The following is a 19,057-nucleotide window of genomic DNA, read 5'->3' on the forward strand; positions in this document are numbered from 1 at the left end:
ATATAAGTATAGTGTTAGCGTGTGTGCGCGTGCGTGTATGTTGGATAGTGTGCGCATTTAACATTACCTACTATACTAGTGCTTTTCATTTTATACAACATGCTAACAGGGTATTTTAGGTAATATACAGTAAAATATAAATATCAGTAAAATCATTACATACAGAATTCCATTAGGCATTGTGTCTCGGGTGTTACAGCTCCTTAGTAGGATTTACACGGGAATTAATTAAGTGAACAAAGAGAGTCCTAAATATGTTTTGGTTAAAATGTTATAAATTATAAATACATGTTTTAAATAAATTGTGTATGTTTATCTGATAATGTGATTAATGTAAATGGCATCTAAAGATCATTAAATAACATTAATAGTTATACAGTTGGAAGGGTTCTCGTTTCCTATGGTTGATCACTGGCATGCATGGCGGACCATCTAGAAATCCCAAGTGTTGGAACCGCACATAGAAATGAGGTGGTGCAGGTGCTCCTTAAAGACCAGTGAAAATGTGGTCAGCGAGTAGGTCTTGCAGCCACTCTCCCCCCCGGTTCATGTGACTCTCCCCCCCGGTTCATGTGACTCTCCCCCCGGTTCATGTGACCGCTGGGACTTAGGGCTCACCTGATGCCAAAGAGAATCCAAGGGCTTCGCAGAACCAACGACGGTCGAATGGTCCGTGACAGCTGAGACTAATTCTGGAGCAACAGCAACTCAGGACATCTGGAGTGATGCATGGCAGAAGCCACCAGACACACTAATGCACAATGCGAGTTATGTGCAGATGGTCAAACTTACCGGACAGACTTGCCAAGGATGTGCTTGTAGAAGGACCACGTGAAGTAACACTCCAGCAGTCTATTGTCATATACTGCTTTAGCCACAATACGACCCACAAACTTGAAGTAGCTGAGGTGGTTGGGGTTACAGTGCGATGAAGGGTTGATGGTGTAAGTGACACGGTCACCAGGAGATGTGCGGAACAGTGCATACATGGGATTGAACATCTCTCTGGAGATGATCATATACCATTCCCGGAGCAGCCCACCGGCATCCTGACCTTCCTCACCTTCAAACACTATGTACCTACAAAGAGTAAAGAGGAAACTTTGCTGCAGGGTCCATTAGAATATAAACGGCAAATGAAAGATAAAAGCTCCCTACTAAGGGTCACCACCGCATTAGATGATGGTTATCAACCACGTCCCACAACAGAAATCCCCATTTTCACACTAGGACACTTACAATCTGTTCTTCATTTCTTCAGGAGATTTTCGGTGAAGTTCTCTGTACGAGTCTTCAAACACATGGTCGCGTCGTACATGAACAGCCATGTCTTCTTTGCGCAGCCCTTCATCGAGACGCTCAAGCTCCTGGCGGAAATATCTGTGCAGGGAAGCAGAAACATCTTGTAGCAGCTTAAGCTTCCACAATTATCAAATCAAACACTAAAGCTCACTATTTATATATCACATCAGTGTAGCAGGTGTAATAATGAATTGTATAAATGTGGCATATTTACAAATAAATACAACTTTAAAGTAGGGCTGCAACTAACGATTATTTTCATAATCGATTAGTTGGCCGATTATTTTTTCGATTAATCGGATAAAAAAAAATAATTTTTCATTTATTTTAAATTATTTAATAAAGTAACATAGGATGTTAAAAACAAACGGCAGAATAAATTTTTTTTCTTGTTTTTATTTCCCCAACCTGCCCCCCAGTTATGCATATTTGAGCCCAGGATTGCCACACTGCCCTCCCCGACATGCCACACTGCCCTCCCCGACATGCCACACTGCCCTCCCCACATATGCCTTATATACCCTATATGCCTTATACCCCCAGATATGTCACTCCGTCCTCCTCAGGTATGCCGTATACCCCCCTGATATCTCATAGTGCCCTCATAGGATTTGCAGACTCGTTCACAGACAATACTTTTATAAATAAATACAGGATTAATCTTCACTGCCCCCAGGATTTAGATTCCCCTCAGTTTGCCCCCCTTTACCTCTAACTGCACCTTAAGTTAACTTTATTAAATTAATTAAATTAACCCTCAGTCCTCAGCATTAAATTAATCCTGAAGAGAAGACCCCATTAACCAAAACTGCCCCTAAATTAACCCTGAAGACCCCATCAACCACAACTGCCCCTAAATTAACCCATTAACTATAACTGCCCCTAAATTAACCCTAAACACCCCATCAATCACCACTGCCCCTAAATTAACCCTAAACACCCCATTAACTATAACTGCCCCTAAGTTAACCCTAAACACCCCATTAACTATAACTGCCCCTAAGTTAACCCTAAACACCCCATTAACTATAACTGCCCCTAAGTTAACCCTAAACACCCCATTAACTATAACTGCCCCTAAATTAACCCCCACCTCCCCTAACTTTCAGCAGCCCAAATATTAATTTTATACTCACAGTTAGATGAGTGTCACAGCCATGGCGATGCTAAGGAAATGGGCGGAGCCAATCGGCCGTTTGGCTCCGCCCCTTTCTTCCCTGCAGTCACTGCCGATTGGCCCCGCCCCTTTCTTTCTCCAGCAGCGATTGCAGGGAGGGACTGGAAAAAGGAAGTGGGCAGGCCAATCGGCAGTGACTGCAGGGAGGAACTGTAAGTAGCGACTGCTGCTGTGACTCCTGTGAGTCACACTAACGGATTATAACGCGAGGGGTATTTTTCAGAGCATTTGCTCTGAAAAAACCCTCATTTTATAATCAATAAAAATCGATTCAACTAATCGATAATGAAATTCGTTGACCAAACGAATTTCATTATCGATTATCATCGATTTTATCGATTAGTTGTTGCAGCCCTACTTTAAAGCGCGTAAGACACTTCTTGCTAGTATTCTTAAAACCCAAGGTACGATATACTTACTTGCGTTTCACATCAAAGTCCAAAACTCTGATATAGTCCACCAGAACAGCAAAGGGACCATCGGCAAGGTGGGTGGTAGACTGTCGTAGGATCTGGTTTAACACAGTGCGACGGGTCTCTTTAAATAAATAAAAAAATAACGTTAGATCAGTATAAAAGGTATTTGGCTTTAAGTCTCAAATAACATCTAATAACCTTCTACCTTTTCTACCAAGTACATAAAACTTAAGGTTCTTACCTGCAAAGCGCAGAAACTTCTGTGTGTCAGGAGGCAGGCTGGATGAGATGTGCATAGATGAAGGTTCCCGAGAAAAAAAGGGGTCCAAGGAAGAAGGGGTTGCAGGCGTAAGCGGGGCCGGGGACAATGGAGGTGGCTCATCTTTAATGTGAGCTAGCTGGCTCTCCCTCGTGTCTCGTACTGGAGGCTTGCTTTCCCTTTCTGTTGCATGGACAAGGAAAAAGGCTTCTACTGCTGGTTGGAGGACTACAGAAGGAGAAAAACCAAGAACATGAACAATGAAGACTCATTCCATGGAAGAGAAATCGAAGAGAGTGAGCTGCGTAGCTTTGGTTACCCAGAACAGCATGCTGGTCATGAGACTCCTCCAGCTCTTTCAGGCACTCTCCCAGCATGTCCCACAACTCATCAAGGCTGAGCTGTTCACTCAGCAGCGGTAACTCTGGCAGCCGCTCTTCCTCTTTCTTCTCTGCAGCCTGAGAGCCTTCAGAAGCTAAAACAAGCACACAAGGTTACATTACATCGACTACCTGTTACACCCTGAACAAGTAAACATGGTTTGTCCCTGACCGCGCACTGACCAACTGACTGCGTGTCCTGTGTGGCCGGAGAGGGCTGGTCCACATCCATTGGAGACTCTTCTCTGCGAGCCGAACCCTCTGCCTGAACAAAATAAAGACTGATCACTTGGCTGACGAGGACAGCAAGCCTAGCCACATAAAATCAGGAGAGATGAGGCGCACAAGAATAAGCGGCGCACAAGAATAAGCGGCAACTGATCACATGCATCCCACAAGAGGAACATCTCACATCGCCAGAAGCCGTGTACTAACCTGCTTCTGCTAAGCTTGGAAGAATATGCATAGGGCAAGCTAGGGATAAGCGTGACAAGGACAAGTCTCACGTGTACATAAAGATGGCGACAAACCAAGAGGCAGGAAAAAGGTGGGGTAGATTAAGGGATGAATAACAGCGTTCAAATTAAAAGGAGGGAGAAACAAACTAAAGGATGGATGTTCTGCCAGCCAGTCATCATGCTAACCGTTGCAGTTTGCAGCTGTCTTCGTGCCCTTTGACCCTCACGTACCATTTGTATAATGGCATCAGCCTCGGCCTCCAGCTGCTGCACAGCTGCCTGGATGCTGCTAGCCGAGGCCAGACTGGCAGCCCCTGCAAGAAGAGAAGAGCGGAGAGGTCATGCAGTGCCTTCTATATTAATCCGCCAGGTGCGTGAGAGACACCTCTACAAACACCTACTTTCCAGCAAAACAGAGTAAACGTGCCCACTGTTACAATACACAGTTTTTCATGACCTTTAAGGTTTGGTAACACATTATAGGCTTCTTATAACCCCTCAACTACTCCGGAATGCTTTATGAAAAAGCTCGGCCCATAGTTGCAGCTTGAGTTATTAGACCAATTACACTATGAAAAAACTGGATGAGGTTTTCCACATTTTTGTATAAAATGCCTGATGAAGGGACCTGAGAGGTCTTGAAAGCTTGCAATCTATATTTACTCAGTTAGCCAATAAAAGGCATCATTCAAAAACCACTTGTCTTCTATGATCCCTATGGTTACCCAACAAAAGTTGCCCTTGCTCATCCCACTTTTTCTGATCCCTTGCGTCAGACACATGCAGCTTTCCCACCTAGTCGGCTGGTCTGCTTTGCCTTCTTGTTAGCTGGATTGACTTGGTGGCTCCACAACCTGTTGACCAACTGCGACACTACTGCTGACCAACGGCTGTTCTTGATTAACAACCCCAGATGCTTCCCCAACACCTTCCTCTAGAGGTCCAGAGGCGAGGCTACTAGTATCCATGGGTGAGCCCTCCAGCTGGCTGCTCACTGCAGTCAGGGCATCTGAATCCTCTGCTCGTTCAGGTGACAAGGAGGCTAACAAGGAATGGAGATATTTTTTCATTGACTTGGCCATTTAGATTGTTCATACATAAAGAAAGCTTTAGTCTTAAAAAGAAAAAAAAACTAATTACGCACAACAAATATATTTTACATTTAATATGTTCCATGCATGATTTTAGAAAATGCTGAATTTTCATCGTATAAGACCGAACCATTTCCCTGCATGATATAATACTGACTGATGGTGGGTGCTGGAGACAGTTCCATCTGAGTCGCATCCCCCTCCGCACTGGGTCTTCCTGGTGCCGACGGCTCTTGTTCTGTTGGCATTAACAACTGTCCAACTTCATCGGCACCGGACTCCGTCTGCAAACTCTGTGGCATTTCTGCCAAGGAAGCCTCCGGAGGAAGAGCACGCATAGAAGGATCCAAAGGAACCAGCTCTGGACTTGTTGGTGTTCCTTCTGCAGAAGAAGGAGCAGTGGGGAAATTCTCAGGGCGTCCAGTTCCATCTTGCTCTATGGTGGACATAAACAGAGGCCAATTACTGGTGGGATGTATTGCAGGTTGGAGGGTGTGCGAGTCAAGAATTCCTTGAGGATCAAAACACAGAAACCCATCTTAAATAATAACACAATGACAAATAAAGCAACTAAAGACATTAAACAAGGCTTATGGAAAAGCCACACCACAAGGAAGGCAGTAAGCTGTATAGTTATCTCCAAAACGGTGGCAAAATATCTACCCCCTTACAACAATACAACTTACTACCTCACCCTGAAGAGGGCAGGTAATGGAAAAGGATTCTCTAAAAGGTATTTATCTGCCAAAAAGATTTCAAAACCACAAAAGGGAAACAAATGAACATATGTACAGAAAAGCCAAGAAATTGGCACAAAATCTAAAAGTTCAAGCAGGTCCAGATATATACATTAAGAGGTCTCGTCCTTGCTGGGGCTGGTAACAGATACCGCAGGAAAGACAGTAAACTGTATAGTTATCTCCTAGATCGGGTGTGACCCCAAAACTATACAATCTACTACCTCAGCCTGAAGCATCGCAGAATCCACTCGACTGACCTGTGAAGGAGACCGAGGCAGAAAATGCTGCACTATAAGCGATAAATACCTGTAAGGCTCAACTCGAAAGGCATGCTTCGCTTGGAATTGGAAGCCTGGGAAGATTAAGAACAAGGATTAATTAAACCGGTGCTATGCTGCCCAAAGTCACAAAATGTTCATAGTAACATAGTAACATAGTTCATAAGGTTGAAAAAAGACCAAAGTCCATCAAGTTCAACCTATATACATATTGTGTCCCTACTGTGTTGATCCAGAGGAAGGCAAAAAAACCCTTATGAAGCAGATGCCAATTGCCCCATACCAGGGGGAAAATTCCTTCCCGACTCCAAATATGGCAATCAGAATAAATCCCTGGATCAACGTTCTGTCCCTATTAATCTAATATCCATAACTTGTAATATTATTGCTTTCAAGAAACACGTCCAGGCTCCTTTTGAACTCTTTTATTGAGTTTGCCATAACCACTTCCTCTGGCAGAGAGTTCCATAATCTCACCGCTCTTACTGTAAAGAACCCCCGTCTGTGCTGGTGTAGAAACCTTCTTTCCTCCAACCGTAGAGGATGTCCCCTTGTTATAGATACAGTCCTGGGTATAAATAGGTCCTGGGAGTGATCTCTGTACTGTCCCCTTATATATTTATACATAGTTATTAAATCCCCCCTAAGCCGTCTTTTTTCCAAACTAAATAGCCCTAATTCTGATAATCTTTCTGGGTACTGTAGTCCTCCCATTCCCCTTATTACTCTGGTTGCCCGTCTTTGAACCCTCTCCAGCTCCACTATATCTTTCTTGTACACTGGTGCCCAGTACTGTACACAGTATTCCATGTGTGGTCTGACTAGTGACTTGTACAGTGGTAGAATTATTTCCTTGTCGTGGGCATCTATGCCCCTTTTGATGCACCCCATGATTTTATTTGCTTTAGCAGCAGCTGCCTGACGCTGGTCGCTACAGGTAAATTTACTGTTAACTAAAACTCCTAAGTCCTTTTCCATGTCAGTCGTCCCCAGTGTTTTCCCATTTAATACATATTCCCAGCCTGGATTTTTCTTCCCCATGTGCATAACCTTACATTTATCTGTGTTGAACCTCATCTGCCACATCCCAGCCCAAGCCTCCAACCTATGCAGATCCATTTGTAATCGTGCACTGTCCTCTATTGTGTTAACCACGTTACAGAGCTTAGTATCGTCTGCAAAGATTGATACTTTACTATACAATCCCTCTACAAGGTCATTAATAAATATATTAAAAAGAATAGGACCCAAAACTGACCCCTGTGGTACCCTACTAGCAACAGTAACCCACTCAGAGTATGTACCATTAATAACCACCCTCTGTTTCCTATCACTGAGCCAGTTACTTACCCACATACACACATTCTCCCCCAGCCCAAGCATTCTCATTTTATGTACCAGCCTTTTATGTGGCACCGTATCAAATGCTTTGGAAAAATCAAGATATACGACATCCAGCGATTCACCCCGATCCAGTCTTGAGCTCACCTCCTCATAAAAGCTGATCAGGTTAGTTTGACAGGACCGATCCCTTGTAAACCCATGCTGATATGGAGTCATACACTTATTTTCATTGAGATACTCCAAAATAGCATCTCTTAGGAAACCCTCAAACAGTTTACACACAACAGAAGTTAAACTAACAGGCCTATAATTCCCCGGGTCACTTTTTGTCCCCTTTTTGAATATTGGCACAACATTTGCTATGCGCCAGTCCTGGGGAACAGACCCGGTCACTATAGAGTCCTTGAATATTAGAAATAGGGGTCTGTCTATTACATTACTTAACTCCCTTAGAACGCGGGGGTGAATGCCATCTGGACCTGGTGATTTGTCTATTTTGATTTTTTTTAGGCGGCACTGCACTTCTTCCTGGGTTAGACAGGCGACATGTACTGGGGCAGTTATCTCATCCTGCTGTATATTACCTGGCATTTCATTTTCCTCTGTGAATACAGCAGAGAAGAATATATTTAATAGATTAGCTTTTTCCTGATCCCCGTCTATAACTTCTCCCTCATTACTTTTTAAGGGGCCAACGCTTTCATTTTTAACCTTTTTACTATTTATATAGTTAAAGAACATTTTGGGGTTTGTCTTACTCTCTTTGGCAATGAGTCTTTCTGTCTCCACTTTTGCTGCTTTTATCTGATTTTTACATATTTTATTTTTTTCCCGATAGCTTTTTAGTGCTTCCTCACTGCCTTCCTGTTTTAGTAGCTTAAATGCCTTTTTTTGCCATTTATTACCCCCTTTACATTTTTATTTATCCACATTGGTTTTCTCTTGTTCCTGACTCTTTTATTCCCATACGGTATGTACCTTTCACAGTGAGAATTTAAGATATCCTTAAAAATCTCCCATTGAGTGTCTGTACTCTTGTTTTTGAGGACATTTTCCCAATTTACAGTGTTAAGGGCTTCTCTTAGTTGATCAAACTTTGCCTTCCTAAAGTTCATGGTTCTTGTGGCTCCTCTAAGAGTTCCCTTATTGAAGGACAAGTTATAATGTATCATATTGTGATCACTATTTCCTAGATGCCCCCTGACCTGCACATTAGTTACTCTGTCAGGTCTGTTGGTTAATATTAAGTCCAGTAGGGCGCCCCCTCTGGTCGGGTCCTGTACCATTTGGGACAGATAATTATCCTTACTTATAGTCAGAAACCGGTTTCCTTTATGAGATTCACAGGTCTCTGTTTCCCAGTTTATGTCGGGATAGTTAAAGTCCCCCATAATAACCACCTCATTGTGATTTGCTGCCTTGTTTATTTGCTTTAATAATTGATCTTCTGCTGCTTCCATTATATTTGGTGGCTTATAGCAAACCCCGATCAGTATTTTATTATTTTTCTTTCCATATATTTCTACCCATAATGACTCCACATTATCATTTCCCTCACATATATTCTCCCGCAGTGTGGCCTTTAGGCTGGACTTTACATAAAGGCAAACTCCTCCCCCTTTTCGTTTTTTTCGATCCTTCCTGAATAGACTATAACCCTGTATGTTAACCGCCCAGTCATAGCTATCATCCAACCATGTCTCTGTTATACCCACTATGTCATAGTTTTCTTCAGACATTATTAACTCCAGTTCGTCAGTTTTATTGGTCAGACTTCTGGCATTAGTAAGCATACAATTTAGAGGTGTATGGTTTTTTTCCCTATGAAGCCTATCCCTATTGACTATTCTAACCCCTCCCTCCGCTCCACCCCCAGGTACATTTATAAGCCCCAGCTTTCTATCTACACCATCTTCCCCTTCTATATTGTAGTTTCCCTCCCCCCCTTTACCTAGTTTAAACACTCCTCCACCCTTCTGGCCATCTTCTCCCCGAGCACAGCTGCACCCTCCCCATTGAGGTGCAGCCCGTCCCTACCGTAGAGCCTGTATCCGACAGAGAAGTCGGCCCAGTTCTCCATGAACCCAAACCCCTCCTTCCTACACCAGCTTCTGAGCCACTTGTTTAGCTCCCTAATCTCCCGCTGCCTCTCTGGTGTGGCACGTGGTACAGGTAATATTTCAGAAAATACTACCTTGGAGGTCCTTGCCTTAAGCTTGCTACCTAAGTCCCTGAAATCATTTTTAAGGACACTCTGCCTACCTCTCACTTTGTCATTGGTGCCAATGTGCACCATGACTGCTGGGTCTTCTCCAGCCCCCCCCAGTAATCGGTCAACCCGATCCGCGATGTGCCGAACGCGAGCGCCAGGCAGACAACACACTGTTCGGCGATCCCGGTCTTTGTGACAGATCGCCCTGTCTGTCCCCCTAATAATTGAGTCCCCCACTACCAGCACCTGTCTGGCCTGCCCTGCGCTCCTCCTTCCCTCCTTACTGGAGCAGACACCCCTCTGGTGGTCAGAGGCAGTGACTTGCTGCAGTACTGCTAACTCTGAACTAACATCCCCCTCATCTGCCAACCGGGCAAACTTGTTGGGGTGTGCTAGATCAGGACTAGCCTCCCTGGCGCTTTTCCCCCTACCCCGCCTTCTAACTGTAACCCAGCTAGCTGCCTGACTGTCCTGTACCTCCATCCCGCTATCCTCCCCCACCTCTACCCCCGAGAGAGCTTGCTCAGTGGGCAGCAGACTCCTCTCCAAGTTGTCAATAGATCTCAGTGTTGCCAGTTGCTCCTCTAGACTCAGGATTTGTGCTTCCAAATGAGCAACCCGCACACATCTCGCACAGCAATATGCACCCTCGAAGCGCTGATCAAGGATTGCATACATTGAGCAAGATGTACACCTGACCGCATTGTCAGACATGGAGGACATCTTGGCAATGGGGATAGCTCAAATAACTGGCAAAAACAGACAGTAAGGTGCAATATATATATATATATAAATATATGGAATCACAAGGATTTATACTTTACCCTCCTTCTTGCTTTTTAACTCCTTCTTTGCTTGTAACTCCTCACTTAGAGATGTCACTTAGGAGATTCGCCCCAGCTCAGGATTCGCTTGTGTGTCCAAGCTAAATGCAACTGCAAAAGCCAAGCAGAACTCACAGAGACATGCAGTAATTCAAATCACAAAAACCTAGGATCTTTTGCTGAAGGTTGGCTCACTACATACACAAGAAAAAGTTCAAAATCGGGACAGACCTGTGAGTTCGGGTCTTTCGATTCCTTCTCTTCTTTAGCTTTATCTGCCATCTTGGCATCTTCTTCTGCCATTTGCTTGCGCCGCTTTTCACGTCGCTCCTCGAGTTCTTCGTCACGCAAAGCCTCCAAATGGTTTATTATTGGGACTTTTACAACTGAGAAACAAAAACACACAAGGATCTCTAAACATTTTAACGAATATGGCTTACGCAAGAGATGTCACTGAAAACAAGCCCATAAGTGATTGAGCAATTTGGAAAAATTTGTCAAAATTGTAAAATGTAAAGGAAAAATTTATTTTCATCCATTTACGAACTAAGTACATGTGAAACTCTGAACTGGATATAGCAGAGTCCTACAACAAACATGGCGTTGGTAAACTGATGTGCTTGTCTGTTTCTGAACCTGATGAAATAGTTTGCTCTAGGATGAATTACGTTCATCGCACCGAGGGCTTCTCACCTGCCACGCAGTCATGCATGCTTTCAGCATCTAGGACCTTACATTCTTCCGTCCAGCGAGTCAATGCAGTAGGAATACTGGAGAGAGTACCTGTAACAAAGCAGTATTTATTACTTAGAACTGTATTTATTACTGGAACATTAGCCCAAGATATGGACACATACTTCATGCATCACTAAAAATGCAAATCAAAGCCTGAAAGCTATTGTATACAGAGATTCATGTAAAAGGTCAAAAGTGATTCAAAAGGGACCTCATAAGCCGTGAATATAAAACTGGTCTGGAACTGCAGATGTGGTGGGGATAGAGATATATTATATTAGGTGTAATTATATATATATATATATATATATATTAGTGTAAGCTGAGGAATTGTAATATGATTGCAGAGTCAGTGGCACAAAGTACAGATGAGAGACCAGTAAAAGGCAGACTAATTCATATCTTTTAGAACACCCGACACCATAGAGGGAACGTTGGGACAAAAAATGAGTCTAAGAACTATTCATAGCCCCTTTAATGTCCCAAATCTCAAGAGCCCACAAAATGAAAACCAGAAACACTGCTGTGCTTGATTACTGTTGTCACTTACCAGCCTGGCTGGTGGCTGTGCTCTGATCATGAAAGAAATCATCCAGAAGTTCATCATCAGATCGAGCTATGATGTGGACATCATCATTTCCTACAAGGAGACGCGCCCGGCCTCGGCTCTGAAGAGGAAGGCTACTACTCAGCTGCAAGATATCAGCGGCGGCCGAGGGACCCAGCAACCTTAAAGGAAGCATGAAGCAGTGTTACCATTACCAACTTACTACTCTTACCTAAGAAATCCGAAGAGACCCCTCATTAAATTCCAGCAAACCTACTACCAACTCTTTTTAGCCTTCAACAACTTACCTCTGCAATATTAAGGGTGGGTTTGGTTGCCTGTTGCCAGGACAGTGAACATGTATAGTGTGGCCGGTGTTGGTTGTGAGCTGCCGAAGAGTCCGCTGACTTCTACCGATTCCCTGTGCTAGGCGAGTAGTCGACGTCCCTGCACCAAGAGTGAGAGCACTGTGGTCTGCGTGGCGCACCATGAGAGGGTGCGTGGCGGGGATGTTACCAGGAGATGGAGGGATGTCGGCTGCAGGAATTGAGAACACTTTAGAAAAACTTCTCAAACTGATGCCCAAAATCTCCCTCCCTTGTTGGACACCTATAAAGTCAGCCCGTCCATTGCTTCTGCTACACTTTGACCAGAAAGCATCAAGGTAAGGTATTAAGGGCTATATAGACTTGAAAATACAGCTTATATCACAGGCATCAAGGCAAAAATGAAGGCTTTCAAAGCGCAGCCAACATGATTTAACAATATGCTACCAGAGAAAGCCACATGTGCTTATCTGAAAAGATCCAAAATGCAGCACTCTTGGTGCGGACGTTTAGAACCTATACATTTTTATGCCTTGCTGACTGAATGATTCCAAAAAACAATGTTCTCTACGTGGAAATGCTATTTCAGACTTCTGCATGACCAAGAATCTTACTTGCGCTGGAAAACATATTGTCAAACTCAATTATGAGGTCGTCCTCTCGGTCAAAACGTTCAAAGCGCACAAGTGGGGAAGCATTCATGTCTGGGTAATCCTCATCCAGCTCCATCTCTGAGCAGTCGTCGTCATCATCCTCGTCTCCTTCTTCACCTTCCTCATCATCCTGCAGGAAGCATATTGGTCAGTATCCTCAGGAGATGCAATGGGTTCATTTACAGAACAGTCAAGCTTGATTTTCTTTATATTTAATATACATATGCATGGTTTAAAGGATATTTCAGAAAATGTTCTTAGCGAGATGTTTCACAAAGCTATTCTCTGTCTGAAACAGAACTAGATTTTCAAGCAAAGAAGTCCTCGTCTCCATGAAACATGGAGAATCTTACATTGGTAGGCATTGCCACAGAACTCCATCTTTTACTAATACCTGGTCATCTTCATCTTCCTCTTCTTCCTCCTCCTCCTCTTCTTGGCTGTCATCTTCATCCTCATTGCTGCCACTGCTGTCTTCCTCTTGCGTGTGCTCCTCCTCATCCTCTGGATCAAGGATGTTCATAGAATCTGCACAAATGACACAGAAGGTCCCATTAATCCAACAAACTAATATCTAATCACCTTGACAAAGCTGCTCGTTAGTTTACATGTTCTCATGGAGAACTGTAATACATTCTTGCATTCTGTGAGGGAGAAACAGCCATTACTGCTCAACAGCTGGGAAGCCGCTTTTTGGCTATAAATTGCCCGTAAAATACAAACCTACATACTACCATGAGACTTATTTAATCGTCCATCTGACCACTCACCTTCTCTGTTTGCCTGGAGGGTAGACGCTTGACTAAGGTTAGTCGGAGCCTCATCCATTAACACATCCTCTTGCGATTCATCTTCGCCAACTCTGCTCACTAAATGCAGCAAATGAGGCATACATTTTTTGTAACGTACATTTTTCTAAACGTGCTACAAGAAGATTGGAAACGGTACTTACCTGCAGCTCCATCACGATCTAGAAGCTCATCTATCAAATCTTCAAGCTCATTTTTCACCTATCAAGAAAGGAGTGTATCAAACAAAGGACTCCAAACAGTAATTATACCAACAACTTTAGTCACTTTCTTCACTCCAAAAAGATCACTGTCATTACTTGCACTGAAGCTTTGGCATTTAACCATCACAAGCATCAAATACATTTTTCACATTTTTTTTTTCAAATGGCTGCAGTTTTTTTTGTGATTTCAACAATTTCTAAAGCCCCTTAATAACTAAAGTCTGATCGTTTATATATATATATATATATATATATATATATATATATATAGTTACCTGCATTGCCTGGTTGGTGAGGACTTCTGGCTGCCCTGCAATAACTACAGTATCAGACTCCGTCTCTCCATCCATGTCTCCATCAGTTACTTCAGCCTGGGATACATCTGGATCCTCCTCTTGAGCCTCTGCTCCCGTTTCACCTACATCAAATGGTAAGGAATAAAGTAATGAAGAAAGCAAATCAGGGCATGTAACTTGCACACAAAGACAGGGAATTAAGGCGTCTCTTGGGTAGTTTCCAACATAACGTCAGTTTAAGCTCAAATTGAGCTCAAAGAAGGCAAACACGGCTCTCAAAACCATTGCTTTGTGTTATATGAACCATGTCATTTTTAGCTGGTCATTGATAGATCTACCTCTATTGATGTAACTTTACCTTTGCTCAACACAAATTTTAAGGCAGCTTGTGGCACCTACCCACTGGCTCATGACTCCATCAAATACATTTAAGTAATTACATTTGTGGGGCACAGTTGCTGGCGGTGGATGCAGCCGGTGCAGTTCTGTCTACCCGTGAAGAGTACATACAATGATTACCATACCTGTGTCTGGTTGGTTACTGTTGGGGTCTCTGGAGGCTCCATGGGTGTCCTGTTCTGATTTATTCTTTCCTGATGCTCCTTTACTACCAAACAGGCTGCTAGGCTGGTTGACAATCCGAGACAAAGTCTCTAGAGGTTTAAGGGCTGCATTTACAGTGTTGGCCATATTTGGGCTGCAAGAACAACAGAAAAAAACAGTTTTATGCACAACAAAGATGCAGGACAACCCAGGGTCTTCACAGACTGTTTAACCGTGTCCCTGCCCTCAAGTGCATTTAACTGCATTAAAGCAACCCAACTGCATTAAACAGCCTTAACACACTTAAACGTTAAGTTGTTCACCTGGAGAGATCAAGGCTGTGAGGTACCCGAGCCAAGTCGCTGACAAGGCCCTTCTTTAGAAACAGTCGGATGATGTTGTTCATTCCATTGTGTTGCGTTTTGGTTGTTGCACTGCTATAGAAGCTGGAGGTCGATGGGCAGGACTCCATGATGGTGCTTATAATACACATTACTGCCTGTAACCTGGAAGACAAAATGACAGAAGGTCTAGCCCCTTAAACGCACTACTTTCTGCGGCACTATGTTAATGAGCCATAGACTTTATTCTAGTACTCTACAAGACTCAAAGGCCATACACAGAATCTAAAAAACACGCCACGCTTCCTACCTGGCATGTTTTTCTGTGCTTTCTGCCATAGCTAATGCTCGACCAAGGGCCGCTTTGACCTCATTAACAAGCGCCACCTGGGCATCAGTCCCACTTCCAGCAGCAGCAAGGCTAGCAAGGAAAAGGCGCGCCAGAGCTGGAGTGTCCTTGTCTTCTGCATTTTGTGTGTGTGGCAAGAGGTGGTCCAAAACAAAAGCCAGCACACTACAATCCTACCAATACAAAACAATTAATGGCATTGTAATTCTCCTACCAAACCTGAATACCACATAAGGCTAATGGAATCACATACCTCTTTAATAAGCTCCGACTGCCCAGAAGTATAATTATAGTTGGCAATCAGCGTAGCAATACCCACGTACGACCGGACTGGTTCAGCCAGCAGCCGGAGGATGGTAGAGGTAGGAAGCAGGGGTTTACTAGCTCTTGCTTTAAGTCTCCCGTCCTCTGAATTCCGCTCTGATTCCTTATCCTTCTTTCCTCCCTCTCTGTTCTCTTCTGGGGTCAATGCTGCCAAAAGGGACACAAATTAAACAGCACTCACAAAAGCGGATTGTTAAAGAAAAGCAATCGGAATCTGTATGTTTCGAGTGCAGCATCAGTGTCTCTCCACCTAATGTATTGGTTTGTCTTAGTCTGTCAATTCTCATCTTGTCAGACCCCTTGAATATATGTATTGTATTAAGCGCTGCATAGATTTGGTGGCGCTACATAAATAAAAGATAATAATAAATAATTGGGAGTTTGTTAAAACCAGCCGAGATGACTGTGTACTGTAACTCCAGATTATGAATGACTGGGAAATGTATCTGAATTATCTGTTGTCGGGATCTGCATAATTACTCCTCCTGTTGCGTTCTCTGCCTTAAGTTGCTAATTGTCATCTACTTGTTTATGGCAAGGAGAAGGGAGAGGACTTCAGAACAGGGAATGTAATAGATAGACGACCCTGGCAGAACATGCCGTCACCAATGTCAGCTTCCATGAAATTGATGTGTAATCTAAATATATCAAAATCATTTCCACTGACTGCCAAAGACACAAGCTATAGGTAGTTTAATTATGCTCGACACTGTGATTGTCTTTAAAATTATCAAGTTTCACCATCAGAAGACATAGCTATTTTTTTTTTTGGATACACTATAGATGCACCCTATTTAAGTTATCCAACTTCTTACACCTAACATTAGAAACACCATCTATAACTTCTAGATTTTCCCTCGCTTGATGTAATTTTATTCGTTTGTATTGGAGTGTACTACCAGTATCACAAAATGGACATTTAAGAGGCATTCAAGACTTAAGCACGTTAGAGTGAGCGGCATACCTTCTCCTTGAGGAGTTCCAGATGGAGGAGTCTCAGTGGAGGTGCTGTCTGTGGTAAAGACCCGAGCCTACAAGTAAATAACAAATGTCAGAAAAAGGTATAGCTAATTGATAGAGAATATTCCACACTACCAGCATGCTACAAAAAAAAGCATGCAGCAAATCACAACTAGTAAACAAATAGTATAACACATGAGCAATACAAAAACTGTAGCATAATTCATGATCATTATATCCTTACATTGATAGCAAAGCTGCTTTGAGCATCAAAGTCACTACCCGGTCTCGTGAGGTCAAGATATTGCTGGAAAACCTCATCACCCATGTCCTGTAAGATCTGACTGACCTCCTGGTTCATACCCACAAGTTTTGGCTCCGTCTTTTCTGCTACTGCAATGGAAGAAGATATTTTAATTTTTTTCTGCCGCAGAGCCAACATCGCATTACATCTAGACCGAGGCGGTCGCTCTACCTCACACTGAAAGTAGCAATAAGGCCTAGGTACCTTCGTCTGGAGCATGGTAAGCTGCAAGTGCGTTGAGCATGTCATAGATCACTTCCTTAATGGTATCAGGGATGACTGGAAGCGTGGAAGGCTTCACAGGTGTTGTCTTTACAAGCTGTACTGCATTGGGCCCCTTGATACGGAGATTCTCAAACTCATCATCTGAGGCTGAAAATGGTAAAAATAAATGCTTGACATTAAGTTACAAAACAAGACCGTAACGTTTTCCAAATCACAAGTGGAATTACACAGTCAAGGCCTACTCTACAATTATCCTGCGGACCCACAAAGACATTTAAACTGAGAACGTAAAAAGCTTGTTGGTGAATTCCGTTGTGTTCCTACTCTGCTACTCACCAGTTCCCGATCCTCTCGGTGCCGGCAGAGCTATCCGAATGCAGTTGTTTGCCACTTCGGTGAAGATGTCAGGATTTCGGCAAGCAGCTGGGCCCAAGACACGAAGGATATAGTTTATCTCCCGGGAACCCAAGCTTCCAGACACTACACCAGAGGTGGTACTACCAGCCCCACTTGTGGCTGCAGATCGGACAACCTGAAATTTAGGACAGGGGTTTAATACATATATATATATATACACACACACACACCTACATATATAGTCTTTGAGGTATTTTTTTGGCATTAGCCATGACATACCTTTTCCATAGTGTGCTGTAAAGTGCATGGATCTTCTATGATGTGTCTGAAGAGGAGAGTGACTAGCGGGGTGAAGCCATTAAACGCAGAGGTCTGATTCAAACTGAGGATCATGCGTGTGCTCTTCAGCTCGGCAAACATCATGGCGTATTTGTGGTCACGTGTAAGACGTAGACACAGCCGCAAGGTAGCATGCAAAGTGTCCGGATCCACTGGGACTCCCAACATGCTGACACACGAACGAATGAGAATGGTCACCATCTCTTCAGTCAGCCCCTGGATAACAATGTCCCCAACTTTTGGCTCTTCAACAGGAGGTTCCTTTTCTGTGGTGGCATTTTCTGAAGCAGGAATGGACTCTGAGCGTAGAGGAAAAAAATTCATAAGCATTAAACATGTTCAACGTAGATGTATAAACCTTTACACAGAATTCTTCTGCACTCCGTTAAGACTAAAACACGTCCTACCAGAAGACTTCTCCTCCTTTGGTTTGGCATCCAAGTCCACTTCTTTTGCTTCCTCCAATGTTTTCTCCAGTTCCTGGCCATTTCCATTCTTGCCACCTTTGACTAACCTTGGAACACGCAGCAAAGTAAGCATTACGGGCCTCCTATTTCCAGTTTCTTCATTTACCTGCAAGACACGTCATTGGTGAGAACCAAATTTACCTCCATCCAGCTGCGTAGCCTGACCCGACTGGAGCAGACAGCGTTTATAGCAGTCGACTATCTTCCAAATGGCCTTTTGGACTATATAAATGGAAATCTCGCTGTATCTAAACCTTAATCCCAAAGTGTATAATTCCAGAAAAGCGTGGTTAGAAAATATAAAAATCAATGTTGTGAATCACCTGCACCATGGTGGTAAACTGAACTGTGTATCTTCGTCGGCCGGCAGTAAAACGCACGCATGTCTCGCCGGCTTTCCACGCGGTGTCAATGGTGCTGTTGTTGCTAGCACTATAGCTACACCATCGACCTGATCTGTCATCAAACCAACGCCAATTGTTACCATTCGACTGTAAATACTGGAGAGGAAAGAAAAAGTAGAAATACACTTTACTCAAGGAAATAATATAATTGGACGTTTGGCATAAGAAATGCCAATACGTGTACTGGAGGGAAAATAGAACATTAAGATTATTATACCCGGTTCATTTGCATTCTCCTCTTGGAAGAAATGGACGTTTTTTCATAGAAGTCAATCAGTAGTAAAACAGGTGTAATCCAATATAAGTCTGATAGATTGCCATTATATCACACAATAAACGTGTTTGAGATGGAAACTCTTATTAGTGTGAGAGGTTTTTGGCCTGAAAAATCCAC

At 43.3% G+C, this 19,057-nt stretch overlaps 1 pseudogene; it reads right to left on the reverse strand.

The window, feature by feature from the left end:
- Positions 1–19,057, reverse strand: part of LOC149280546 (E3 ubiquitin-protein ligase HUWE1-like) — a 38,922-nt pseudogene that overhangs the window by 7,249 nt on the left and 12,616 nt on the right.

This window comes from Sceloporus occidentalis, unplaced genomic scaffold, assembly GCF_023333645.1.
Source record: "Sceloporus occidentalis isolate IW3139 unplaced genomic scaffold, rSceOcc1.0.p SCAF_154, whole genome shotgun sequence".
Taxonomy (NCBI): Eukaryota; Metazoa; Chordata; class Lepidosauria; order Squamata; family Phrynosomatidae; genus Sceloporus; species Sceloporus occidentalis.